This window comes from Nomia melanderi, chromosome 3 (genome assembly GCF_051020985.1).
Source record: "Nomia melanderi isolate GNS246 chromosome 3, iyNomMela1, whole genome shotgun sequence".
NCBI lineage: Eukaryota > Metazoa > Arthropoda > Insecta > Hymenoptera > Halictidae > Nomia > Nomia melanderi.
This window is the reverse complement of record NC_135001.1, coordinates 14252198-14270702: the sequence shown is the minus strand read 5'-3', so window position 1 is coordinate 14270702 and position 18505 is coordinate 14252198. Positions and strand designations below refer to the sequence as shown.

The 18505-nt window shown below is 38.8% G+C and overlaps 1 protein-coding gene across 5 annotated transcripts in view; it reads left to right on the top strand.

Moving 5' to 3' along the window:
• Positions 1-18505, top strand: part of LOC116432885 (uncharacterized) — a 371135-nt gene that overhangs the window by 173004 nt on the left and 179626 nt on the right. The window contains exon 1 of one of the 5 annotated variants that reach the window (XM_031990354.2): positions 8338-8410. The exons of the other annotated variants lie outside the window; for them this stretch is intronic. The gene's annotated coding sequence lies outside the window, so the exon portion shown is untranslated. Of the gene's footprint in view, positions 1-8337; positions 8411-18505 lie in introns of those variants that run through there. 5 annotated transcript variants of the gene reach the window in all.

The following is an 18505-nucleotide window of genomic DNA, read 5'->3' as shown; positions in this document are numbered from 1 at the left end:
CTTTCATCATATTTTACGACGATGCGATAGACAATCTACACGGACTATAGAAGATTATATTATTAAGTAATGACAGCCCCAAGAAAATATGCATTCTCTCAACAAATTTAATATAAAATATAGCTTGCTTTTCTGTGTAATATATTTTATTTTATACTTTTTACCCTTACCCGAAACACAAAATTGCATAGAATGCACACAATTCGAAAAAAAACATAGCGTAATGTTTTTCATGATCAGTATTTGCAAGGAAAACCCATTTTTACAAAGATTCTATTTGTCTAAGTATATTCTTAAAAATTTGAATCTCCAAAATTTACGCAGAGTTTAATAAGGAGTTTAACTTCTACAATATTATTATTTCAAGGAACATTAAACATTCAACGAACTATGTTAAGGAGCTGCCTCGCGACAATACAGCTCTTAATAATTGAAGCGAGTACATACGACAGTGCACTATTAAATATTCACTTGTAATCCAATCACTGATGAAGAAATAACAATGTTAGAATATTACTTAAGATAAAGTGATGCATGATAAATGATCAGTACATCAAAATGATGTCAGTGCTTATTAAAAACTACAATAAAAACAAAGATAAAATTATTTTTGTGTTCCCTGAAATTCATAGAAAAATTCATTTAGTAATAAACGGTAGATTTATCAAAATTTCGATTTATTTATACGTCAGTTTCTACATGGTTAAAACTGTTTATTTAATAATTTCTTGTGAAAACATCTGCATTTTCTTAATGATTGTAAAAGCAGGAGCTTAAAATAGATAAGTCTAACGTTAAAGCAACATCAAATTTCACTAAATAGACGTTTATGTTACACTTAAACGCTAACCGAGACGACAATCACTTCGTATTCCAATTGAGGAACATCTACGCTCCCGAGTAAGGCAATTTCTTCTATCGAAGGGCCATAAATCAAGCTTCGCTCAAAGTCCAGACACTTGGATAGGAAATTCTGTTGGACCAATGAGTGCTCTGGACTCTCAATGTAGGAGAGAAATTCCATAGTGCCGGAGAGTAAAATGGGTTACAATTGCAGTGAACTGCAGGTCCTTCGTTGGACAGTGAATCGCATTCGATATCACGATGTCGAGTTCCGAGCACGTTTTTCATCCAGAACACGCTGTTCCTTACGTGGGGAAAGTGTCGACTGTAAAACTGTCGGGACATCTCAGAATCGAAAAGCGGCTCTTTTCCCGTTGGACAGGAAGTTGTCGGTTTCCCGCGAATAAACCGTGCCCGGCTCTCTAGATATCGAAGATTTTTCGATATGTCTCGAAAAGGAAACTCTTGTTGCCGACGTTTAAGCCCTTAACCCGTGGACGTCAATGATTGGACCTATTTGCACTCAAATTTTTTAAGACTCCATTTAACTTCTCACCCTTTTCGCAAACATTTTATTCGAATTTCAATACAACAGTGAATAAAATCTTACGCGAGATTTCAAGGGATTGTTAGAAAGGAGAGACTGTACTTTTCAAATGCATAGTGGAATTATCCTGAAAGACATATTTTAATGTACGTAGAGAGATTCGCACTTGCAAAATTTTTGAAACGAAAAAGTATATTTATCTTCACGTTTGTCACAAAATGATTGTAGGTTACAAAATTAGAAGTTTTGCGTTTTAAGAGGAGGTAAGGTTGACTGTGGTACATTTTTTTCGTTAAGTTATTCCACTTTAAATTTGAACGGTTTTTCTACGGAAATTTTCTAACCCGTTAATTTCGCTCATGATATAAATATAATTTATATTGTCATAAACCTTGCTTTGTATGCGTTAAATTAGAATACGTCCAATTAAGAGATTATATACAATCTATTAAAACGATATTACTTTAGTAAAGTGTATCATACATATGGATGACAGGATGTTTTTACAAATAACTGTAGTTCGTATGGTGAAAGCGTAGCTTCGAATCGATTTGTCAATTAAGGGACGCGCGAGTTTTATCGTTAAACAAACGGAATAAACGATCAGAAGGCGCGGTATATCTAACAGTCAGTCAACAAATGGAACGATCCAGAATGAAGTGCATTTAACATACATGAAAGCAGACTATTTTTACCAAAATTTCATTTCGTACGACGAACCAATTTTCTCAATGATTTACCTTCAAAATCAAATACTTTAGTTACTCATTTTTTTGTGAATACTGTAATTGAACTTCGTCTTTACTTTAATTTAAACTGAAGCAAACACCGAATACATTGATCTTTCCTTCGCAATGTTGCTGTTACTAAACAATACTATAAAATAACATCAGCTTATACATAACGTAAACAGTTATAATATCATGTACATATTATTGTACATTGCATAAAGTGATATTACAAGACAATATTAATATACCGCTGCATTGTTCAATTGCAAGAGGGGTTCGGTTACTCGGCCATTGTAGGTACCGTGCGGTTGATATCACAGGTGAGCGCGCACGCCACTTATGAATTACGAAACGCTTCTGCCGGCAGACCTACAAATCGTCAATGCGATACGTCTATGGGAGAATATATACCAGCATCTCCCGACGTAGCCTCGATATTAGGCTATATTTTCTCGATCCAGGTGGTGGTTACCCAAAGTCAATTTAATCGGGGGACCGTATATGGGCACAGACACCGACGCGACGGTCGATCTCCTGAGTAAGCCGGTTCGCAATGGTGTACGCCCGCTCTGTCTCGTCTTGCTTTCAACGGGAGGGTGAACAAAAAAATACGCGCGTCTGGAACCGAAACTGATGCACTTCCGCCGCGACGTGTTTCATATTCTCCTGTAATTGAAAAGCACGCCGAAATATTTCATGGTCGTATCCGTCGCGACGAGAAAAAAGGAAGGAAGGAAAATAAAACTAGATGCCCGGAACAATTTGATTTATTGGTTAATTCCCTCCGCAGTTTCCGAACTGGACGCTTTTTTCATCGACGTTTCCGTGCAATTTGAATACTATTTTATCTAGCCACTATGCGCCGCTGAATTCGCGTAGTTTATTAAAATTTGATATCGCATTCGAAAATAACGGGCCGTTTAAAAATTCATTCGTATAATAATTCGTCAATGAACTTACGTTTCCGGATTCTATTATTCATGGATTTCGTGTTTTTCAGTCAGTGACACGTTGATGCCGGAATATTAATTGCACCCCGTGTCTCACGAATGGAACAGCCTCTACAGTGTTTTATTAATGTTTTATCTTTCCCTCTAAGCTCGCGCGCAAAGCGATTCGAAAGAAATGTTCCAGACACAATGCTTCGTATTATGTTCCTCCGAAGTTCCGCGTGCCTCGTACAAATCGTGTTTCCTAAAACTCTAATATTACACGCTATTTATGCGCCGTAATATTTCCGTCCGTACGAGTGTATGGCGACGCGACTTTGAAACTCACGAACTCTTGAAAACATGTCCGATACCGTGCAATATCTTACGCCGATGCGAGTTCGGGAACATGTTTCAAAACTGCGCGCGAGCGTCGAAACTTCCAATAAGATGTATTTCGATTGACTCGTGCGGAATACATCACGGTGTATCGAAGAATTTTTGTGTAAATGTTTATTATGTATATATTTAACTACATTATTTTGTTTATATATATGTATATATAATAAGTCAAATAAAAGTTAAATGAAAATGCAATAACAATAGCAACGATGAAAATAATAAAGTGATTTTTCGCTGAAATACGCACGATATTCGACCTAATAAGCGATTATTATTATATTCTCATGTAACGCGTTAAATGCTACGACGATTCATTGTAGTTCATTTCTTTTCATTTGCTATCCGTATATTACAATTCTATGCGCAAACCTGAAATACTTCTAAACCGTTAAATGTGAAAATCTATTTTACAACGTAATAAGCAGATCTTTATGCAAATTCAAATATTTAAGGCTATAATAGAGGTAGAATCACGATTAACAAACGTTGCAGAAAGCATTACATTTCGGATATCTCGAATATTTTTTTATTGCGGTGCGTTCCTGCGAAATTTCACGTTATCGGATTTTTCAGAAATGTATAAAAATCTGCAGTCTAGTGAATTATTGATTGAACTCGCTCGTAATGCATACATTGTACCGAAATTCGGTACATGTTAATTTATCGTAACTCCCTATGTGTTAACATTCGAGGTTTCAATAGAGGTGAAAAGGGCAACGCGCCGTGATTGATTCCATATTAGAAAGGGGGAAGTGTAATTGCGAGGAAAAAATCACTTCAGAGCCGGGCGTCTGCCTCGCTGACTTCCTTAATTACGAAAGAAAGCAGATAAAAAAGTGAACGAAGCTGCGGAGAGGAGAACGGACCGTGAAACTTTCATCTGAACGAGAAAAGTGTCGATACTTATCCCGTGAAGAAGAATCTGATAACTTCTCTCTTTTTTTTAATTTTCATTGTAGCGATGCAGTTTATTGTTCCACTTTCATTATTGCTCCAATTTCCGCTCCTTCTGTTGACTTATTCTTTCGTGATCGTTTGCGGAACGGAGAAGTGCCACGTTCAAGCGAATTTCAACCGCGATTAACGTTTCATCGACATTCGGCTAAGAAACATTGTTTAATTGGAACGTTGATTACTTATTTTCTAAGATACCGTGTATAATGGTACACATTTCTTTCCGTGGAATTTTCCATGTTCTCTGTTGTAGATTTACAATAAAGTAAATTAATTTTCCTAACGTATCTGTGTGTAAATTGTGCGAGCGAAGTAATTTATAATTAGAATTCTCTTTTCCGAGAGAAACTAATATAAAATATTTGTAGCGCTCGCTCGAACGAAGCGAAGATTGTATACTTTGAAGCGAAACGTTTGATAATGTTATAATAGAGCGTACCTGCGCTATCTAAGAATGATGCATTTTCTTTACTTTCAAACTATTAAGGTTTTCGATATAGGTTGAGTTTACGATGAGTACGTGACTCGTGCGCTATATTCGAGCTTTGTTTCTTGTACGCTTCCTTTACGCCGCGCTACCTTCCTCGTGTTGTTGTTCAATGTAGTTATTTACGAGCAGGAAAACTGCGAATTTTAATTAAAACTTGGGATTTCTTACTCCGAAATCTGGAGCAACAACTCTGAACTTCCGGGTATAAAGTGTGGGACTGCGAGTTCACCGGAGCGAAGACGAGTGCATCGTTTCTTCCTCGTGCATCCTCGTGTTCCGTGTATCCAACGGATTTGCAAGGATCGCATGCAAAATGCAGAAAACCTGAAAACTCTTCCTTGCCTCGCACCAAACACCATCATATGACTGCGTATTGTCTATACAAGGTCCCAAACTTAACATCCTAACTCTCAGGCTATTACCTACAGGCTAAAAGAAGAAAAAAATATTGTATGAAGTTCGCCAGAAAACGCTTTGCCTTAGAGTTATAAACAAATATCGTTCAATATAATATTGTACGTTCAAGCATTTATCGTTAGTTTTCGAGTACAATAGACAGAGGCAGGTTAATAAGTTCGTTAGAAACCAGTATAGGTTTAAATTATTATATTTTGAACCAATTTCTTCCTTGAATCCCCGATTCAACTTCTTTGAATCGATTCAGTAGACTTCAAGTATTGTATGGATGATCTCAAACGTGAAAAATGCAGTGTTCGTATTCATCCGTGCGACTGCTGAAGTTTGTTTCATCGCGTTCGTGCTAAATTATCCTGGACATATAAATTCCGGCAAATGTTGAACTCGACTCCACCAGCGGTGCGGGAATTAGCATAATAAATGTTCCACTGAAACACCGTTACGCTTATATAGTAATGCTCTTATAACTCAATCATCAGTTGGTCAACGCGCGATGCCTGGAAATGGCAGCGTGCTGACAGTCCAAAGCACCTTCGAATAGTTTTCGCGAGTTGGATCGTGACTTCGGTATAATCTTCCTCGTACTGGATCCAATATCACGTCCCAATATTGTTTGATCGCGATAACCGCTCGACAAACACGGCAATTCATCACATTAATTGTTATTAAGCTATTTCCCCACTACCGACACAGTTTTTCATCGTTAAGGTGAAAGAAACAAGAGGCAGGATGCTTTCCATCTCAAAGAAAGACTATTGAATAGAGATAAAGAGAAATATACAGGTTACCCAGAGGTTTTTCATCCTGATTCTTGTATTATTTATTGCAAAGCAAAAGAAACCCGCTAAAATATCGATCCCCTCGAAAGCACGGGTAATTAATTTATCGTTCGAGGGAAACCGGATTAGCGAAAGATCGATGCCCTGACGAAGGCGCCATTGGGAATTTGACGGTCCATATTTTTAATACGACCGAACGATCGGAAACTACACTATTTTGCTTCATTTTTATCTACTCTTTATTTAGAAAAACATTTGATCCTTCAATAAAAAATAAATAATTAATTTCTAAACGTTTAAAAGAAACTTCAACGCTACAGCCAGAAATAACCAAAACAGAATTTTGATTTTAAACTTGCCAAATTCCGAGCGACTTAGACACATTAAGTATCTATGCGATTAAAGAAAATGATGCTTGTTACATCAAATATCTTCTGGGATTTCTAATTTTCGAATTTTTTTCGAAGTCAGTTTCGTACATAGAAACTTTCCCAACGGCCAGGTCATCGAGAATATTCTTCGAACGCAGTTTCAAGAGCCATCGGCTACCGGGCCAGCGCGAAGAATGATATTCCTAGTCTCTCAATCTTCGATTTGGGGGATCCTCGCAAATCACGGAGCCTATATCCAACGAGCAGCCCATAGAGGAGCAAGCGAGAACGGCCCCGGGTCGAACCATGATACATCGCTCGCCTTACGCCATTGTAGATAATCGCGGCTCATTAGGCTGGGTATTATCTCATTAGGCAATAAACCTACCTAGCCGGTTAATTGGCGACAGCCCCACTCTTCCGGTTCGGTCGCTGGCGATCAGAGAGGAGCCCTACCCGCCGTTGATCTCGCCAATCCCCAAACTGTATCGACCGCCGCAAACGGTTTCCTCATTAACTTCTCGCGTTCCGCTTCCCCTTTTTACTCTTTCTCTTCGCTTTCTTTCCCGTCGATACCTGTCAATCTCTTTTTTTCTCTGTTCCCCTCCTCTTTTATTTTTTTGTCTTGTTCGCTCGATTCGTTTCTCCACGTTCGTCCGTGTCGTTAGGCCGGGGATCAAAACAGCTTCACCGCGCTCTAACTCCGTCACCCGTGGCATATGAACGCTACGGTTCGTATAACGCAACTGGACACTCGGCTCTAACGAAGGAAACAAAAGCTATTTCGGAGAAACAATGTTTGTATGCTGCCGATCTGCATCTCTGATTCTTATTTGACCAGTTTCTACTTGACCTTTTTTTGAACCTGGCGTCGAAAATATGTAACACAGAATAGTGCCGAAAATAGATTGATTGAATTGTACAACAATGAAACAGATGTGGCACGTTTCGTGATGTGCGGATAATTATAGTGTCTAATTCTTGAGCAACAATTAAACTGGTCAATTCCAAATGAATGACAATTGATGTCATATTAGGGCAATAAAACATCTGAGGTTCGCGATAGTCGATTTTCCTATGAAACTCTGGTAGCGAATCATAATACTATAGAGCGGAAGTTCGAAAGTTTCATAGTACATTGTCACCGATTCGCAAATGGTTTCCATGTGATCAAAGAAAACGTTTCTGTGTCCTTTAACCGAGTCTCCTGAACTGCTACACGCTCGGAGATTTAAGAAAAGAAAGAAAGGGAAACGGTTTTACCGGACAGATCGTAAATCTCTCAGCGAGGCAGTATCGATATTGTTCTTCCCGGCGGGAAGTCGGATAGTAACAGCAACACGGCGAATTGGCTACGTGAAAATGACTGTCGAATATCGGCGCAATACCATGCGCGATATTCAGTTTTTCGTAAGCGGGGCCACCGGGAAAGTGGATTCGGATGGAAAACGGAAAGTCAAATATGCAGCGGTGATGCAATTGTTTTTCCAATATACCATACGGAGGAGGGGAAAGACAAACGCCCGGTTCCTTTTCCGTTTCAAGTGTATACGCCACGGGTCGAATATTGCGGCACATCTCCTAAAAGGAACTCGTTTCTTTGACCTGGTTGTGCACACATCGGTAAACAGCATAGGAGGCGAACGCGAAAGAAAAGGCGAAAGCGGGGTAAATCGAGTATGGCCGAAGCCGAACGGCTCCTCGGCGCGACCGCGTGACGAATAAAGCCGGTTTCTATGTGAAATTACGTTGTTGTGCTTTTTTTCTCGTCTCTTTCGTTTGTTCTCCTTCACCGGTTTTCGTTTTTCGTTTTCTTCATCTCGGGCCGGTCATTATTCAAACACGACCCGAGGACATCCGACTTTCGTTCGATCTTAAAAGAGAATCGCCGGAAAAAGCCGGCCACGTTGCGCCCACTTCGCCGATGCACGCGGCCCAGCAGCACAGGTGAGTGCACCGCACTGCAGCTGTCCCGACCAGCCTCCGGTTTTATTTATACCGCCTGCAATATCCACGTGTCCTTGTTTTTTGCGTTCCGATAGTTGTGTCCCGGCGGAACAGATGCGCCATCTGCCGAATGCCGAACTTTCGGCGAAATTGCGCGCCGCTGGTAAACAGAGAATGCCTCGATTAATAACAATATTGTTCCGTTTCGGGTGCTCCGCGCCTGAGTTTGGTACTTATGTTTCGACTATTTTTTTAGTTTTTCGTTGGAAGTAACCGAATTGAGTAAATTAACGCTGGGATCGTCGGACGGATCGGAACGATCCGTTTCAGGAATTTTATTTTGCTATTATTGAAATTGTGAAGGGGGCTTTCACGAGAAATTGTACAATTTGCATATTCGCGCAGGTATAGTAATAAAAATGTCAAATCTCTAGAAATTACTAGTTTGAGTTTTATAAGGAAGTATGGCTAAGTTATTTTGATTATTCGATTGTTCTTGCGTTGATCTAAGAATGTATTAAGACAGAATAATTTCAGAAGATGTACATTTTAAGTATTCATTAATGCATCGGATTAATTTAAGTTCATTTTAAAAAATTCGTTTAAAGGACAAAATTATATGGTTCCGGGAAGCCGTAATTTTTCTACCGCGACGAACGTTCAAGCTTAAACCACCAAATTACTTGGGCGCTGTCATTGCATTTGAAAACTTCCGAAACTTCACGGCATTCCGTGCACATTTGGTTTCCCAGATTATAAAGCAATTACAAAGTTAGCTTCTGCTGTGCGGCAAAGTAAAGGTTGGCAAGGCTGATCTTTATGTTTCGCGTAATCCGTACTGCTAACATTGTCTATTCCTCGTACTGAACACACGCAAACACACAGTAAATTATTGTCACTGCAAATCTGATCTCGAATTACTATTTAAACATCATTTGCACGAAAAATGTCTCGACTTATATATAACATGTAAAAGAATATTCATATAATGCATATTATTCGAATAAAATTCCAAAAGTTCGTGCGTGTTCATTCAATAAAAATATATAATCCAAATATTCCCAACTGAGTAACTTGGCTACCTATTTTAAAGTTTTCTTCTACGTAATTTTCATCTGTCCTCATAATTTAACAGAATCGCCTTAGAACGTAGATTTCTTGAAATATTGTAATACTAGAAGATCCAATTTAATGCATACAGTTTAGTTGTCAATGTAGAGGTCCAAACGAAAATACACGCGGCACATTGATCATTCGTTCTCGAATGTAACTAACAAGAACGTTATATGTCGAAGTTGTTCTCGTTTTGAATCATTCTCGTCGATCTACATCTGCGGAGCATGGTGAAGTGAAAGAGAGTGAACGTTCATTGCTCGTAATAGGTCTATTAAGCTGAAAGCGAAATGAAAATGAAAATTTAATCCATTTACCAATATCAAATGAATGCCCGGTAGCAGTGGCCGCGTTGCGAAAAAAGGCAGTGCCGGGTTCGCTGTGGAAAGAACTGGATTAATTAGCACAGAGAAGTCCGCGGTCTCGCTTCTTTCTCCGCTTGCCTAGCAATGATCCTCATCTCTCGTCCCCGCCGGCGCTCGCGCGGCCGACCGCTTTTTATAAGGAAACGTCACCATCGGTAAAGCTACTCGACTTCTCGTGACTGATCTGCCGCTTGACACGTTTTTACCGGCATCGACCGCTTCACGCATTCTTGCGTAAATTAATTACGTAATTAGCGGTGTAATTAGTAGCGCTTTCCGCCGATAAGAAAACACCGGTTCCGCGCTTCGTCGCGGAATTGCTACTTGTTCTATTGAGTGTAGTCGTAAATAAGTTCCTTTGCGGAATGCGTTGAGGAATCCGTTGAGGAATCCGTTGAAGAGTTGCTCTAGATTCGAAGCAGACGAATTTTTTCGCGACAGGAATCGATGAGTTGCCAGAAAATGGCGAAACGTTGTTAACGCTAAACATAACGACACTGTACATTCTACTTCTGCCTAGTGTAACTGGTCAATTAACTGGTCATGAAGTAAAGATTATATTTGTTTTCAAAATAAATACAAATAATTTAGTAATGGTCCATTTAATAACTCTAAATAAGAAGAAAAAAGTTATATATTTTCATTTGATTATACATGGCACGTCTAATGTTAATAGTGTCAGCGAATACTTATTAGACAATTGAGATAGAGATCATAGAAATCAGAGCTTATTTCTGTCTCACAACTAGCTCGTCATTCGCGTCGGTGCATCATTGAACGGGACGTCATATTCGCGTACTAGTTTAGAAATCGATTTGTTCCATGTAAATAATTCAGTCTCACAAACCATTCACCCGATTAACTCTCCGAGGTACAGGTTTTAGCGAGCTTTGTGCTCCGGACATTAATTCAGAGAGTTCTATCTAATTAATTTTGAATAGCATGTAACACTCCATATTCCATGTCTGGGTAATACTCATAATACAGCTAATACGAGTTCATGGCATATTGGGATCGTGCAAAATTAGGTACTGCTTACAGTTAAACTGTTCGTTATTTTTAACACGGATTTGAACGTTAGTTTCGTGAAAGCGTGTCTCAACGGAAATTCGAATTTTCGCATTTCATTCGATGTAAATAAATGGAAAAAATAGATATAGATATCATGCACGCCAAATAATAGATATTTTGAAATATGTATACGTAACAATAATGTATTATACATTTCATTGAAAACGAATAACGTCGAGTTGTCCATTCTTACTACGAATCTATTAATTTTAAACACTCTCCCGTATTATTGTATATTTCATTTAGACTTATTTCGATATACATCGTTCATTTCGTCTGATCGTTATTCATTTTCAGACGGGTTCGTATTAGTAAGTACTCGAACACCCTGACGATGCCAGCTGCAATCATCATCAGCTTCATGTTGAAATACAATTTCTAATGGACACATCTAACACCCGGAAACTTTGAACACTCCTCATAGTATTCCTAGACTGTGAAAGCCATAATCAAATCGTTAGGTCTCTATGTGTTTTCTCGCTGAAGATCGGTCGGTGATTTTTCAATCTCCTTCAAGATGAATTGTATGCACGCCCCACGGTGTTTTCAATATTTCCCGTTGCAACGAATTTCCTTAAAATCCATATTGCCGTTCTGAAGCAAGGATCGCTGAGCAAACCGACTCGCTGCATGAAAAAGACTCGTCCGTCCGCCCTCCCGAGGAAAACCGCCACGGTGAACCCGGCGGCGTGGTTCCCCAGTGGGAATACAAATTGCACTTTTACGAGAGTTAATCCCCGGCCGCGGGACGAAATCAAAAAGTTTGCTGATATCTCTTCAGGGTGAATATACATTTCGCGAAGTATGGAAATACTTTCGCCGCCCGGTGACGAACAACAGCGTCGCGGGACGATGTTGGTAGACCCCTCGAAAGGTCGGGAGGTCGAGAGCTCCGGCGGAGACGACGTCTTCCGGAGTTTGCCTCGCGGCTGGGAACGTCGCCGACAGAATCTTCGGTTCGTTGCCACTTTACACGTGCAAACGTGTCATCGTTTTACGATACTCCTCGACGCCTGTGTCATCGGTAACTTATTCGCTCGTCGAACGTTCAAGCGAACACGGCGTTATATCGACGGACTGATTTACTTTTAACCCATTAACCAGTTAACTGCGTTCTACGAGTATACACGTCATCTTAAAATCAAAATTATACTAATTCTTTCGATTGTAAATTATTCATTTTTTCCGATAAACATGTAATTCTTTTTCGTTTTGCTTTAGCCTTTCACTTCATTGCGAGCATTATCAGAGATTTCTGAAATTAAATTCCACAGCTAACAGTTTAACTGTCAAATTTTCTCGGTAAACAGTGTTATTCGCAGACTTTGAATCGGGCAACAGTCTTGTTCAGTTATGAACGTATGAAGTCGTGTAATATGAAATGTCGGAGTTTTCTCTATTATAAATGTTTGTACTTCTGTTGTTGCTATTTCTTTGTTTTTCGCGTTTTGAAAGCATTCATGCCGCTGATATTCGTGTAATTTTCTTATGTAAATTCGAAGTTGGAAATAATGCTGCAAAAGCTGCTAAAAATATACACAAAGCATTTGGGGACAATACTGTGGATGAAAGAACAGTGCAGCGTTGATTTGCACAATTTCGTTTCGGTGATGGTTTCTTTGCAAAATGAGCTGCGTGACAAACCTGAAACTTTAGTTTATAATAATGGTTTATACAAATTATAGAATTTATTAATCCTAAATATTCAGAATTTGTCAAAAAAGGAATATATTCCTTAGAATACAAATAAGGTTTCTGTTTTTACGCAAAAACCGACATTTCATATTACACGACCTAACAGAATCGTTGTCTGAACTGCACTCCTCAATTTAGAGAAATCAATTGTGTTTAATATTATAATATTGCTTTTCCTCAATTCGTCGCACACGTACATGACACAAGATCTACAGATAAAAGGTTTACAGCTTATTGATTTTTATACAAAGGCAAGGATATTATGAAATATCTTAGATTATTTTCATTAAATTGTTGTAATCATTTGAACATATTTATAAATGAAGTATGCACATTGAAGTTTAAAGTGCTAATTTTCGGATAAAATTACTAATGGGCTAAATGTTAATATTAATTCATTGCGGATGAGAGGCTTTTAAATTTTTGAGAGCCGTCTCGTGAAATATTGAAAATTACATGTACTTTCGAAATGCATATTATTTGGATATTTGTATGCGTTGAAAGTATGCAGAGGGAGATGTATTACAATATTCATAAATAAAATGAATAAAAGGAGCGTTCATTTGTCGTAATTGCAATGGTACGTCGACAATTTAGATTTTTCCAATATTTCTATCTTCGGAATTTTTCATGAAAACATCAGCAATTTTTGTGTACCTTTCAGTTTGCCGGAATAAAAACTATGTTTTTGTATGTGCTGAAGATTGTAGTGAGTATTCAACAATTTTTCAATTCGAAGGGTTATGTGCTTTACAAACCTATCCAATAAAACGAATAAGAGTTTATTGTTTAAAAGAAAATCCTTGCTTTGCATGATTGTTCACGTGAATATTTTCTGGAATTAATAATAAAAAAAGTAGAAAAATACCTAAATACTGTAATAGTATTGCTAACCGGAGAATCCGAAGAATAGAATAAAAAAATTCTATCACATGTTGCTGACGTTTCCTGAAAACCCGCAAAGTTGTAACGAAATTCGAATTTTCGGGTTACCAAAGTTCCCTTGTTGTAAGTTCATAGGGCTCCTAAATAAGTGAAAATTATTCCGGATTTCCCGATTCAGATTTTCCAGCGTGCAATCCCAGCGATACATTACTATTCACTGGAACACCGTTCCCCGGTGCTCGCGGTCCGGAATATATTTCATAATTCGGAGAGCGGTGGAATCCTGGGCTTCAATCAAGAACATCGAAAGCACTGAAGCAACCCTCGAAAACCCGGAGATAATTTTCTCTTCGCTTCGGGCAATATCGATTATGAACATAGCCACGAGGCACCGACCGTGTCGTATCGTGGTCCAATTTCTAATTAGTTGCTCCATTCAGATATACATGTATTCGTGAATTTCGATTAATTAAGCGCATTAAACTGAAACGCGAACCTTCTTCATAATCAAACTACTCCGAAAAACAAAAGTGATACGTACCAACCAATTTTATTGTTTATCGATCGTTGAAGAAAAATGTAACTTTCATTTTAATTTATCCTGCCCCGATATAAATTGCTCGTTAAACGACGTGCATCGTTTTGACCTGCTCTCTAATGGAATTCATAACAAATTTGCAACGACAGCGACACGTTACAAATAAAAAGTTCCATTTCACCGATAAAACTACATTTTACCGGGTCCGAAACGTGCGCCGAGAAATTCATAAGAAACGAATACGCTGCTCGTGTAATACGGTTACACCGGTCGACGCAGATTTCGCTCGGAGAAAATAATTAGCGGTCCCCTTTAACACGTACCAATTCCCCTTGAAACGCGAAATTTCGTGGCAAAAAAAAGTGGAACAATCACCGAGCTCTTTGGACATACAATCGGGCCAATTGTTTCTCAGAAGCCATTGTTAGAATTTGCTCGATCGAGTGGTCCGGAATCAACGGGATACGGAGCATTTGTAGTCTGATCGATCCAGCGGACGGGAGCATTTCCGCATTTGTTATCGAGCACATATGGTCGGCGACGCAGCCATCGAAACCGGCACAGACCAACACAGCGACACCTGTAGAGAATGAGAGTGGTAGAGAGAGAGTGGGAAAGGGGAAAGGGAGGAGGGAGGAACAGAGAAAAGGAACTAAGTGCACCTGTGCATTTTTCAACACTACTATGCCAATTAATTAGTCCTTTCTCCTCCGACCAGCGTTTTCGTTCCCCGCTCACTTTTTCACTTCTTTCTTTTCAACCCCTGCCCACTCCCTACCCCCACCCCCTCTCACTCTTTTTCTCTTTCTCTCCGCGTCTCTCTCCGTTCTGGCCGACGATCGCCTGACCTATAAATCAAAGCGTGTTTGCACGGTTCCCTGTTTGTCGCATAGACGACTGACCCGAAATTCCAGTTGAACTCGTTCGCACTTCTCTTCAATTTCCTCTTTCGCTCTTCGCGTCAATCGTTCGCGCGTGCCAGTGCACGGTTTTCCTCGCCAACGGTTTCAGCCGATTTCTCTGTTTTCTCTTTCGCGCGTTGACCGGTGTCCTCGGCCATTCTCTCGACGCGCCGCGGCCGGACCCGTATTCGAAATGTTTATCTACTTCGGTGGTTACCGTGTTACTCGCTTTGTTCCGTGCGGATCGAGTCCCAGACGCGCACGCGTGCTCCGCGTGCTCGTTCGGTATCTCGGGGTCTGGCGAACACCGATCGTTCGTCGACGAAAATTTATCGATTAACCCGTTCACCGGGTTCATTTGTCGAGCATGAATCGCGAGGAAGGAGGAATTACTGTTTCGCTGCGGCGAACGTTCATGGTTTTCGCTGATACAGGTGTCTAAGTTCCGTGAGACGCTAGGATCGCTGTGAATAAGCAATGTCGTTAGTAAATAGAAGAATGGAATAGAAGTTCGAAATTGCTGAATGCAAGCGAAGAAATCTCACCTATAAATTACTCGGTTTGAGTTTTACAAGCACGTTTCCGACAGTTTTTGCATTTAAAGTTATACATTTCGTATCGACAACGAGGCTGTTTTAAGAAAGTACGGAACGCGTAAAGCTGTAGGTCGAACGGACGTTAGGGCCGATAATTTAAATTGCTAAATGAGGAAGATAAATGAAATCACACTTCGTCGAACCCTTCGTTTAGCTCGAGCCGGCGAGCAATTACTTGATCAAAGGAAATTAGACAAAAATGGGGAAGACCTGGCGTGTAGCGCGCGGCGGGTCTAGGGACGGTTCGCACCCCCTTAGAATATCTGATCGTGGAGCAAGATGATCGGCACCCCTCAGAACGAACTCCCCTTGCTCCTTGCGCCCAACCACGAGACCGTGGCCACGGATTCGAACGTCTGTAGCAAGGAGATTTTCAAAAGAACTCCCATGGGAATCAATATTAGAGTTAGTAAGTAACTACACGTTGACCGACATGTCAGTCAGAAGGTAACAGTTCTTTCGCTGTATTCAAAAGTCAACTTTTACGATGATTTATTACACGAACCTAGTTTCTTTTACTACATTAATTTCTATGCTAAATTTTCATGGAAAATTCTTTGTAGTAATCCTTCCACTATATCAATTTTTACATCTAATAAATTGTCGTAAAAAGTTGGTTATATTAATTCTTTCATTCTGTTCCTCGTTGTACTAAATTTTCATAAAGTGTCATTGTATTAATTTTTATTAATTTCAAAGATTAATTGTCGCGATGATGTATTGGATGAACCAAATTCTTTCAAGACCTGTAACATGCAAAGTAATTAAGAAGATAGTGACTTTGATGGATCGTAACATTTTATTTCGTGTTTCGTCAAGTGAATTACTACAATTTTGGAAGATTTCCATCAATCACAATTTGACAGACAACTTGTTAACCGGGTAGGTTATTACATGTAATATTCTCTTGAATAGCCGACTACCTATAAGTTACCCGTATGGAGCAAAATTACACGGGTATCTTATAAATGACAGCTTTAATCTGTACATCACCGCGTGTCCTTCAACCACCATAGCATTTTTCTTTTGAATCAGAAACTCCATAGGACGAAGCTAATCGTTCCAAATGTCATGCAATCAGTCCCCTCCTTTCCGAACAGGAAGCAATCGTGACTGCATTGAACAACGAAAAAGGGAGCATAAAGGCGACACTCGACGAACAATCGGCTAATCGTTTAACATTTGAACCTTTGACGTAATAGGTGTACTCCTGCACGGGATAATAATAATTATTATATAGCAGTATATTATCGTTATTATATTTAGCATATAGTGATCTATGAAAAATTTTATATAAAATTCTGAACAATTGTGTTCATGTTTTACGTATAACAGCCATTTAATGTAACGGAGAAGAACAAGGTTTGTGTAATGATTAAACGTTACTTTTTTACGAGTTAAAACAGTTATGGTGAATTTGTACTTTTGATTAGAATGATTCATGAGTGATTTGGTTACGTTCAAAATGATTTTACCGGTGGTTAGAGAATTTCTTCCATGAAAATGAATAAACCTTATGAATTGGAGAAAAGTTTCATGGCTTCCACGAGAATTAAATGAAATTTCTTACGACAGGGAAACAGTCCATATTAAATTGCATTGTCGTAGTTACATGTAGCTGAATTACACGCTTTTAAAGGTTCCCATTTCCCATAAACTGTCACGGTAAATTATGCTGTTTAACGTACGAAGTAAAAACACGCGAAATTAGCCGCATTTTAGGTCCGTTTAAAGGCTTCACAGAACGAACGTAATAATACACTGCATTTAAATGCTCTCAGTGTTACGAAATGAGATACTCTTCAGCGTTAATAATTTGTCGGCGAAAGCGTAACAAGTACGCGCAAGAGTAAACGTGTGGACGCACTTTACTCGGATAATTGAAACACGTATATACGGAATCGTGACATCATTACAAGTTTGCGAAGCAAAAATTCACGGCTGTTCTCTTTATTACATTCTTCCATGAACGATCACCGATGTAACAATTTTTCATCTTCATTCGCACCTTTACTTTATCAATTTATACACTTTATAATTTTGCAAGTTGCAAAAACTACATGTAACGAGTAAACAAACTTAAGTGCTGTTCTTACTTAAAAGTTTCTTAACAATTTTTCAATTTATTCCGGTAAATAGGATAATTTGATTTATTCGTATCAATTGTAATTAATAACTTAATTAATTACTGACTACGCGGAATAATATTTTACTTGGAGCCGGTTATATCTTAAATAACGTAGTTGCATTTCAATTTCCAGAGAGATTCATTTTTCAATCTTGTATCTTTACGAACAAAGTTGTTCGGAAGATCTGCAAGTAGTTAACTCGTAGCTGCTTCGTCGCGCTCGTAATGTAAACAGTATATTCACGTTGTCTCTGACCCGACATCCAGGTGCGAACGATAAAAACTGAACAACTAGCTCTACTTTAACCAAGTTTCGTACATTTAAAACCACGTCGTAAATAGTCGTCTTTACTGCGGAAGAACCATAGCGAAACTTCGATTACATGAACGTTATTTCCTCTCACATTTCTTAACCCCAGAAGTACCGGGCGGGTTGCAACGATTTATTTATTACTTCGCGCTTTATAATTATTCAACTCGCAAAGATGTGTTGCAATAAAAACCCTAGAAATTCCCGATAACTCGATTGTGTAGAAATTTTATTTACGGAAGCTTATATAATTGAGAACAATTAGTTTGGTGTAGAAGTTCATTTAATCAATATATCACAACATTTGTGAAATTAATTAATTACTATATAACCAGTCTATATAATGATATTATATAACGATGAAATTATATAAAATTATATCAACTATAATGCCAATTGTAATTACATAAATGTCATTTTATTATCCTGACTATCGATCGAGAGACGAATAATATTCCTATTTTATATATTATATTTCTTTTAAATTGCTTA